We start from the raw sequence: 11,176 nt of genomic DNA, 5'->3' as shown, positions 1-11,176 counted from the left end.
ATCGTTAAGGTGTTGGACCTTCAAACGGTTTCGAATGACCTTTTTGCGGGCAAATGCTTGATTTGTAAGTTGATTTTAGCCTTAGTTTCACTTGGTTATTTCTCAACTCATTAAAGAGGACTTTCAAAGTAAAATGTCCGATTGACACTTATTTTATTATTATTTTTTATTTAACCGAGGTTACAGCATGAACGATCGGTTGAATTTTATTTTAAAGGCGATTAAATGAGATTACAACACAAACAATCGGTTGAAATTCATTTAAACATTAATTAAGTGAGGTTATGACTTAAACGATCGGTTGAAACTCGCTTAAAACGAAGAAAAAGAATACCGAAAGTAGAAGAATGAAGATGAAAACATACAAAGCAAGAATGGACCCCTAAGGATGCATAGAATGAATTCAAAGCTTTAAAATAAAAAACTATCCGGTTGAAGATCGATGAACGAAGAAGAACGAACGAAGAACGTCCACGGAATTGATCACGGAAACGTCACAGAAGCATTACGGAAGCGCCTCGACTTGGATTTTTTCCTTCTTTCTTCTTTTCCTCACTAATTTTAAGTGAAAATTGACTATCCAAAGTGTTGAACCCCTTCCCTTCAGCCCCAAACGCCATTTTATAGCAAAAATGAGGGAGGTGGTTTCCGCTCAGCTCGCCCAGGTGAGCTAGGTAGCTTCCACCTGAAGCAACCTCCGTCCAGAATATTCCAGATGGGCCTAGGACTAGGTACACCCCCCTAAATTGATCAGTTCACCCCCCACAATTTTGTGTTTTTGGCTGATTTCCTTCTGAAACATCATGAAACTTTACGAATTATGTGGCGATGAGTCTTAAGCATCTCAATTTGGTCAACAAAGGTCCGCACGTTGGCAAACAATTGTCTTCTAACGAAATTAGGGTATGACAGCGTGTTATTAAGGTTTTGTCCCTAAATCGAAACTACAAAAGGATCTAAGTCAAGATTTGAAATGACACATGGCCATGTTTCAACATCCCAAACACTAGTTTATCCTTTGTTACCCCTTCTGAGCTAAAGCATATTTGTTTTCTAAAAACAAACAAAAAAACAGCAAAAGCAAAATAGAAACCCTGAGTAGGAACCACCACTAAACCAGCGGGAAGAGTGATGTGTCATCATTTTCTTCTATTTTCTAAACCCTTTTTGCACCATTTTAATTATTGATTGGTCTTAATTGTCAATTAATTAGGCAGTTTTATTATTTGGGCTCATTTAGCTAATTTGATGTTTTTAATCTAATTTCAGGAATTAATGAAACATTGGGCTTAATCCGGATTTTGGTTGTGGACTTGAAGAGGGCAAATAAAGCAGCGCTTACCTTAGTTAATTTCTAATTAGGAAATTTCGCAATTTTATTTTATGTTGTTCAGTGTTTATTTCGTTTTGGGCCAGAGTATTGTAATAGGGCCCAGTGACTTTGAGTGACTCTTTTTAAATAGCTGCCTTGGGATTCGTGCAGGGCATTCTATTCTGCTATGCTATTTTCATTATTCAGAGCTTTGGTTTTAGGTTTTCACGTTTTTCTGTTCCCTTGTTACAGTTTTCGTTCTTAATGCAAATTTCCGTTTTCTGCTTCTAATTACGAGTTCATTCTTGCTTCTTCTTCTACTTTCATTTACGTTTCTGTTCATTTACGTTCTTGTTCATTTACGTTTCTGCTTCATGCTTCATTTGCGTTTTCTGTTTGAATCCATGGAAGGCTAGATTTTCTGGTGTTGTTTCCTTTTGAGGACGAAGCCCAACTCTCTTTGAGGTTTCGTTTGTAATGTGGTTTCCTGACAGTTTTCCCTTCACCAGTTATCCCAATTTCGTGAATATTAATCAGTGCACGCTTTGTGTTCGATTAATTGCCTCTGAGCCTAACTTGCGTTCATGCTTAATGGACGAAGGGCTAACTGGTGTATGTGGTGCCTAATCACGTATTGAAAACCCTAAGTTGATTTTCGCTTAGTAAATTGAAATAAGGTTGGATTAAGTGGTTGACTGTTAGGGACGAATTCTCCATAACCCAGGATAAGAGAGTGGCTTCTGAATCAGAGGAAACAACCCGTTTTTAATATTAGTAGTTTCGTATTCCATTTTATTTGTTCTGCTCTTTAATTACCAAACAACCAAACCCCCCCCCCCCCCACAACGTTACTGTTACTGCAAGTATATTATGAACATTTGGCTTGTCACTGCTCGTTGGGAAACGACCTAGGATCACTTCCTAGTTACTGCATTTTCATGTTTATTTGATTCCGGTACGGCCTCGATCAAATTTGGCGCCGTTGCCGGGGAGCAGTGTCCAAAGGTTCATAATAGCTAGCTAGTGTTGTGTGTTTAATCCTTTCGTGTTTTATGTTTAATTGTTAGTATTGTGTTAGTATGTGTGTTAGTGTTGTTTAGTGTCCTGGTATTTTGTTTAATGTGTGTTCTGTTTCAGTTTTCCCATTAAGCGTTTCCCCTGTTTCAGTCTTGGGTGTTTTGCTGTGAAGATTGTGCTTGAAAACAGAGTAGGAGTAGAAATCAGCTTGCGGAAAAACAGAGTAGTAGTAGAAATCAATTAGAGACGGATTTTAGCGACCACCCATGCTGAATTATTTGGGATTTTTTGTTTTAGTAGCTAGAGTTGTTATTTTTGGCTGAATTTTTTTGTGGTAACTTCTTTTAATCCATATTTTGTGGGAAAAATAGCTAGAGCCTTTAGTTTGGTCAGATTTGAAAGTTCCAAAAAACTAGCAAATTTTGTGTTTGTCAAAACTTCAAACGGCCATAACTTTTGCTCCGGTTATCAGAATCGCAATTATTATATATGCATTTGGGGTAGAAAAAAATTTCCTACGCTGTGGCAGCCGGCTGAGGTCTCCATCGTCCAAAAAAAGCGATTCTGTCAAAAGTTTTTTATTTTTCAAGTTTTATTCACTTATTTTTCTTAACCTACCAATTTTAGCTTTCATAGTTAGACTTTGAATTTTTGTCTGACATTTTTTGTGCTATCTTCTCATCATTTTATAAGGTTGCTCACAAAATTTCAAGTCATTTGGATATCATTTGAGGGTAGTTGTAGTTCAAACCTACACCTTTATTTACATGACAAGGCAACTAGTTGTGTGCATGCTGAATGTAGTGTATGACTAGAGGCAATCCATCTGACTTACAACCCTTTGATCCTGAGATAGATAGGATATTTCATAGATTAGTTAGGCATCATTTTTTACCTTTTGATCATTCTGAGCATTCCATAACTGGTGAATTTGTGCATTCTGTTATTGGTGATTTTGAACATCCTGATCTTGAGCATTATAATTTTGAGCATTCTGATTTTGCACATTCTGAGAACATGGCACAACCTCCACCTCGTGAGAGGACTCTAAGGGAAATGGCTGCACCTGATTTCACCTATGAAAGCTTGTGCATCCAATACCCTGATGAGGATGTCCCATATGTTCTTAAAACTGGACTGATTCATTTGCTTCCAAAGTTTCATGGCCTTGCAGGTGAAGACCCGCACAAACATTTGAAAGAATTTCACATTGTCTGCTCCACCATGAAACCCCCAGATGTCCAAGAGGATCACATATTTCTGAAGGCTTTTCCTCATTCATTAGAGGGAGTGGCAAAGGACTGGCTGTATTACCTTGCTCAAAGGTCCATCACGAGCTGGGATGACCTTAAGAGAGTATTCTTAGAAAAAATTTTCCCTGCTTCCAGGACCACAGCCATCAGGAAGGATATCTCAGGTATTAGACAACTCAATGGAGAGAGCCTGTATGAGTACTGGGAGAGATTTAAGAAACTATGTGCCAGTTGCCCCCACCATCAGATTTCAGAATAGCTTCTTCTCCAATATTTTTATGAAGGACTCAGTAATATGGAGAGAAGTATGATAGATGTTGCCAGTGGTGGAGCCCTTGGAGACATGACTCCTGCTGAAGCCAGAAATTTAATTGAGAAGATGGCTTCCAACTCCCAACAGTTTAGCGCCAGAAATGATGCCATAGTCATTAGAGGAGTGCATGAGGTAGCTACAAATCCATCTGCATCATCTGAAACTAAGAAGCTTGAAGGCAAACTGGATGCATTGGTTAACTTGGTAACCCAGCTGGCCTTGAATCAGAAATCTGTACCTGTTGCAAGGGTTTGTGGTTTGTGCTCCTCTGCTGACCACCATACAGACCTTTGCCCTTCCATGCAGCAACCTGGAGCAATTGAGCAGCCTGAAGCTTATGCTGCAAATATTTACAATAGACCTCCTCAACCTCAACAGCAAAATCAACCACAGCAGAGCAATTATGACCTTTCCAGCAACAGATACAACCCTGGATGGAGGAATCACCCTAACCTCAGATGGTCCAGCCCTCAACAACAACAACAGCAGCCTGCTCCTTCCTTCCAAAATGCTGTTGGCCCAAGCAGACCATACATTCCTCCACCAATCCAACAACAGCAACAACCCCAGAAACAGCCAACAGTTGAGGCCCCTCCACAACCTTCCCTCGAAGAACTTGTGAGGCAAATGACTATGCAGAACATGCAGTTTCAGCAAGAGACCAGAGCCTCGATTTAGAGCTTAACCAATCAGATGGGACAATTAGCTACCCAATTGAATCAACAACAGTCCCAGAATTCTGACAAGCTACCTTCTCAAGCTGTCCAAAATCCCAAAAATGTCAGTGCCATTTCATTGAGGTCGGGAAAGCAGTGTCAAGGACCTCAACCCGTAGCACCTTCCTCATCTGCAAATGAACCTGCCAAACTTCACTCTATTCCAGAAAAAGGTGATGACAAAAATCTACCTAACAATTTCTGTGCAGGTGAATCTTCTTCCACAGGTAATTCTGATTTGCAGAAGCAGCACATTCCCCCTCTTCCATTCCCTCCAAGAGCAGTTTCCAACAAAAAAATGGAAGAGGCAGAGAAAGAGATCTTGGAAACGTTTAGAAAAGTAGAGGTAAACATACCTCTGTTGGATGCAATAAAGCAAATTCCAAGATATGCCAAATTCTTGAAGGAGCTGTGCACTAATAAGCGGAAGCTTAAAGGAAGTGAACGAATTAGCATGGGCAGAAATGTCTCCGCATTGATTGGTAAATCTGTTCCTCAAATTCCTGAAAAATGCAAAGATCCAGGTACATTCAACATACCTTGTATTATAGGGAATAGTAAGTTTGACAATGCCATGCTAGATTTAGGAGCCTCTGTTAGTGTTATGCCTCTTTCGATTTTTAATTCTCTATCTCTAGGTCCCTTGCAGTCAACTGATGTGGTAATTCATTTAGCTAATAGAAGTGTTGCCTATCCTGTTGGTTTCATAGAAGATGTCTTAGTTAGAGTTGGTGAACTGATTTTCCCTGTTGATTTTTATATCTTGAATATGGAAGATGGATTTTCTCAAGGATCAGTTCCCATCATTCTAGGCAGACCCTTTATGAAAACTGCTAGAACTAAGATAGATGTTTATGCAGGCACACTGTCCATGGAGTTTGGTGATATAACTGTTCATTTTAATATTCTGGATGCTATGAAATACCCATCTGAAGATCTTCCTGTATTTCGTGCTGAAATAATTGACCATGTTGTTGATGAATACATGGCTGATCTTTATTCTAATCTGCATGCCTCTCACTCTTCATGCATTGAGTCTGAAATTGTACTTGATCATATGTCTGAATTTAATGCTGAGAGTGAATCTGAGAGTGATATTGATTGCATGCCTGGTGGTGGTGTTTTACCTCTTGAGATTGATTTTATAGAGTCAGATAGGACTAACCATGTTTCAGGAAGTACACATACCTCTGACTTTCTTTATGAGGTAAAGGCTGAGAAACCATCTCCTTCTACCACTGTCCAGCCGACCACACCAGAATTGAAGCCTCTACCATCAAATTTAAAATACGCTTACTTGGATGATAGCAAGAGTTTTCCAGTGATTATATCTGCCACCCTTGCTGATGAGCAAGAGGAGAAGTTGTTGTCAGTTCTGAAGAAGCATAAGAAGGCTATAGGCTGGACCCTGGCGGACATTCCTGGTATTAGCCCATCCACATGTATGCATCGAATAAATTTAGAGGATGGAGCTAAACCAGTAAGACAGCCACAGAGAAGACTCAACCCGGTGATTCTTGATGTAGTGAAGAAGGAGATAACCAAGCTTTTGCAAGCTGGAATCATTTATCCTATCTCCGATAGCCAATGGGTGAGTCCCGGCCAGGTAGTCCCGAAAAAGACTGGCCTCACAGTGATCAGAAATGAGAAGGAGGAGCTGATTCCTACTCGGGTGCAGAACAGTTGGAGAGTCTGCATTGACTATAGGAGGCTGAACCAGGTTACCAAAAAGGACCATTTTCCCCTGCCATTCATTGATCAGATGCTTGAATGCCTGGCAGGTAAATCCCACTACTGTTTCCTTGATGGTTTTTCTGGTTATATGCAAATTACTATAGCTCCCGAGGATCAGGAAAAGACCCCATTCACCTGCCCCTTCGGCACTTTTGCTTATAGGAGGATGCCTTTCGGCCTGTGCAATGCCCCTAGTACCTTCCAGCGGTGCATGATTAGTATTTTCAGTGATTTTTTAGAAAATTGCATAGAGGTGTTTATGGATGATTTCACTGTATATGGATCCTCTTTTGATGGTTGTTTGAATAGTTTGGAAAAAGTTTTGAATAGATGCATTGAAACTAACCTTGTTCTAAATTTTGAAAAATGTCATTTTATGGTTGAGCAAGGTATAGTTTTAGGCCACATTATTTCCAATAAGGGTATTGAAGTAGATCCTGCAAAAATTTCTGTTATTTCACAATTGCCTTACCCCTCTTGTGTGCGAGAGGTGCGATCTTTTCTTGGTCATGCAGGATTCTACAGGCGCTTTATAAGGGATTTTAGCAAAGTAGCCCTTCCACTGTCCAACTTGTTGCAAAAGGAGGTGGAGTTTGACTTTAATGACAGATGCAAAGAGGCTTTTGATTGCCTCAAAAGAGCGTTGACTACTGTAGATGCAATTGGCTTTGATGTTTTGATGATGATCATGATGATGTGTTGCAATTGATGCAAATGGGCTTTTCAAGATTAAAATTCAAGACAATACTTCAAGATTACAAGTCACAACATCAAGATGATCACTAGAATATTAGGAAGGGAATTCCTAATTGAATTAGCAAAGGTTTGGCCAAGTGATTTAAAATAAAAAGTGTTTCTCAAAGGTTTTACTCTCTGGTAATCGATTACCAGAGGATGTAATCGATTACCAGTGGCCAAATACGTTTCATAACAGCTATAAAAATTTGAATTCGAAATTTTAGACTGTGTAATCGATTACACAATTTTGGTAATCGATTACCAGCAGTTAGTAAACATTTTAATTCAAATTTTAAAAGCTGTAATCGATTACACAATTACTGTAATCGATTACCAGACAGGAATTTCAGAAAAATAATTTCAAGAGTCACAACTTTTCAAAGGCTTTACTCATGACCACCAATGGTCTATATATATGTGACTTAAACACGAAATTGAAAAGAGATTTTTCAGAACAACAAAGTGTTTATCCTCTCAAAGAGCAATTTCATTTTTATCCTCTTAAGAATTCCTTGGCCAATTCAATTGCAATTCATTAAGGAATTAATTGAGTGTTCAATCTGTAAAATCCATCTCTTTCTAGAGAGATTTGTTCCTCTTTTTATTCTCATTCTCTAAGGGATTAAGAGACTGTGAGTCTCTTGTTGTAAAGGATCTCTAAACACAAAGGAAGGATTGTCCTTGTGTGTTTAGAACTTGTAAAAGGAATTTACAAGATAGTGGAACTCTCAAGCGGGTTGCTTGGGGACTGGACGTAGGCACAAGGGTGTGGCCGAACCAGTATAAAACTGAGTTTGCATTTTCTCTTCCCTTAATCTCCTTTATTTATAATTGCTTTATATTCATATTCAAGTTGCTTCATTTGAATTAATATTTAAGAAGATTGTCATTAAGGGAATTCATAACTTGAGTAAAAAGTAAAATAGATTTTTAATTAGGGGAAACAGTTTGGAATATCTGATGCAATCCTACTCCGCAAGGGCATTGGATAGAAAAACTCCAAGTAGATTGGGCCAGAGATGCAAGAGAAGGCCCTAGGGTTCTTATGAGCCTTAGGGTAGATTTCGGGCCCATGGGCTAAGTACAAGCCCGCTTATCTTTGTAAATATTAGATTAAGGTTTCATTATTTTTGGGCCTTGTATTTAGGGCTCCATAATGTAGGTAGGGTACCCTAGAAATATAGGATTTTTCAGCCCTTGTATTTTAGGGCACCTAGACTAGTTTTTGTATTAGGGGTAGTTTTGTAATTTCACATGCACTAAGTGGATATTTGATGTGTGTGGTTGGAAATAAATTTAATTGAATTGGTAGAAGCCCAATCCAATTAAATTTTAGAGGGGGAGGTGAGCATTTGCTTACTACACCCCATTGCCACATCATATAGTCACACTTTGTGCATGTCCTTCATGCTTTTCATGCCTCATGACACCTAAGCACACTTAGTGGAGAATCTTGGAATTGATCTTGGATTAGTGGGCTGAACCATAACTAAAATTCACTAATCATAATTAGTGAAATTTTGGCTCCAAAGTTTGGCTCCACAAATTCAATTTCAAATTCAAGTGAAATTTGAATTTCCCTCCAATTTTGTGTGACACTTAGGCTATAAATAGAGGTCATGTGTGTGCATTTTTTTCAACTTTGAACATTTGAATATTAAACTTCAGATTTCAAAGCTCATTTAGAGCACAAAATTTCGTGCTCTTCTCTCCCTCTTCCTTCATTCTTCTCCTTCTTCCTCCAAGCTCTTATCCATGGCCTCCTATGGTGGTGAGCTTCTTCTAGACTCATCTTCTCCTTGAAGTGGCGTCTCCTCTCTCTCTTCCTTCCCCATTCCGCTGCCATTTATCTTCCAAGAAGCAAAGGAATCCATTGATGAAGAAGATCCTAGGCCTACAAGCTCCCATGGAGCTTGCATCATGTGGTATCAAGAGCATCTTCATCTAGGTGATGTTCTTTTGCTTCCTCTATCTTTTTGTTCGGTGAATTCTCTTTAATTCCTTGTTTAGAAGCTTCAAGAAAAAGATGGCCTCAGCAAATTCCTTATTTCCAGAAGGAAATTCTATCAACAGACCTCCAATCTTTAATGGAGAGGGTTACCACTACTAGAAAACCCGAATGCAAATTTTTATCGAGGCAATAAATCTAAATATCTGGGAAGCCATAGAAATAGGGCCTTATATACCCACCACAGTAGAAAGAGTTTCAATAGATGGTAGTTCATCAAGTGAAAGCATAACCATAGAAAAACCTAGAGATAGATGGTCTGAAGAGGATAGAAAACGAGTACAATACAACCTAAAAGCCAAAAACATAATAACATCTGCCCTAGGAATGGATGAATATTTTAGAGTTTTAAATTGTAAGAGTGCTAAGGAAATGTGGGACACTCTTCGATTAACACATGAAGGAACTACAGATGTTAAAAGATCTAGGATAAATGCACTAACTCATGAGTATGAATTATTTAGAATGAATGCAAATGAAAATATTCAGAGTATGCAAAAGAGATTTACACATATAGTAAATCATCTAGCAGCTTTAGGCAAAGAATTTCAAAATGAAGATCTTATAAACAAGGTGCTAAGATGTTTAAGTAGAGAATGGCAACCCAAAGTAACAGCTATTTCTGAATCAAGAGATTTGTCTAACATGTCTCTTGCCACTTTATTTGGTAAGTTGCAGGAACACGAGATGGAATTATTGAGATTGCACCAAAATGAAGAAAATGACAAGAAAAAGAAAGGAATTGCTCTTAAAGCATCATCCTCAATTCAAGAAGAAAGTGATCAGGATAATGATGCAGATGATGATGATGATCTAAGTCTCTTTGTAAAAAGATTCAACAAATTTCTTAAAGTAAGAGGAAATCAGAGGCGACCAAATTTTAAATCAAAGAGAAGGACAGAAAATTCATCCTCTACTCTAAAATGCTTTGAATGCAATCAACCTGGACATCTGAGGGTTGATTGTCCCATCTTCAAGAAAAAGATGGAAAAATCTGAAAAGAAAAATCATAGTGAGAAGAAACTAAAGAAAGCATACATCACATGGGATGAAAATGATCTTGAATCCTCTGATGATTCTGAAAATGAAGAGATAAATCTTTGCCTTATGGCAAAAAGTTACGAAAGTGATGAAGAGGTAACATCTTCAAACAACTTATCTATTTCCTTTGATGAATTGCAAGATGCATTTGCTGATTTGCATAAAGAATCAATTAAACTTGCAAAATTAGTTTCATCATCAAAGAAAACAATTTCAAATTTAGAAAATGAAATTTCAAAATTAAACAAAGAATTAGATCTTCTTAGAAATGAAGTTTCAATCTCTAAAACAAATGAAAAAGTTAATATCTCCACTATTAATGACAAGAAAATAACAGATTCTTGTAGTTGTTGTGATAAATATGTAAAAGAAATTAAAGAGTTAAAAAATTCTCTTGCAAAATTTTCATATAGTAGAAATAATTTGGATGTTATATTAAGTAAACAAAGATATGTGTCTAATAAAAATGGACTAGGGTATAAATCTGAAAAACTACAAAAGGTTCATAAAAACTTTTTCACTTCCACACAAAAATGTAATTCTAATTCTATCACATGTTTTTACTGTGGAAGAAGAGGACATGGCATATCAACTTGCTACTTCAAGAAAAATTACAGTAACATTAAAATGATATGGGTCCCAAAAGGATCCTTAGTTTATACTAACATGCAAGGACCCAATAAAATTTGGGTACCTAAGTCAAAAACTTGATTATGCAGGTATCTTTGAGAAAGAAGTGGTACATAGATAGCGGATGCTCAAAACATATGACTGGAGATGCATCAAATTTTACACACATATCTCCAAAGAAAAGCGGGCATGTAACATATGGTGACAACAACAAAGGTAGAATTCTTGGAGTGGGTAAAATAGGTACAAATTCTTCAAACTCCATTGAAAATGTTCTACTTGTTGAAGGCCTTAAGCACAGCCTGCTTAGCGTTAGTCAACTATGTGACAAAGGCTATCTAGTATCATTTGATTCTCAGAAATGTCTTATAGAACATACGCATGACATTAATATAAAGCATGTAGGACATAGAG

The 11,176-nt window shown here is 37.8% G+C and overlaps 1 non-coding gene across 1 annotated transcript; it reads right to left on the bottom strand.

The window, feature by feature from the left end:
* Window positions 1–3,724: 3,724 nt before the first annotated feature.
* On the bottom strand, window positions 3,725–3,831 carry LOC113001788 (small nucleolar RNA R71). Its single transcript, XR_003267274.1, has one exon. It is a non-coding gene; the product is annotated as a small nucleolar RNA R71 (small nucleolar RNA).
* Window positions 3,832–11,176: the final 7,345 nt, after the last annotated feature.

Source organism: Glycine max, chromosome 5 (genome assembly GCF_000004515.6).
Source record: "Glycine max cultivar Williams 82 chromosome 5, Glycine_max_v4.0, whole genome shotgun sequence".
In the NCBI taxonomy this organism is placed as follows: domain Eukaryota; kingdom Viridiplantae; phylum Streptophyta; class Magnoliopsida; order Fabales; family Fabaceae; genus Glycine; species Glycine max.
This window is presented reverse-complemented; position numbering and strand designations above follow the sequence as displayed.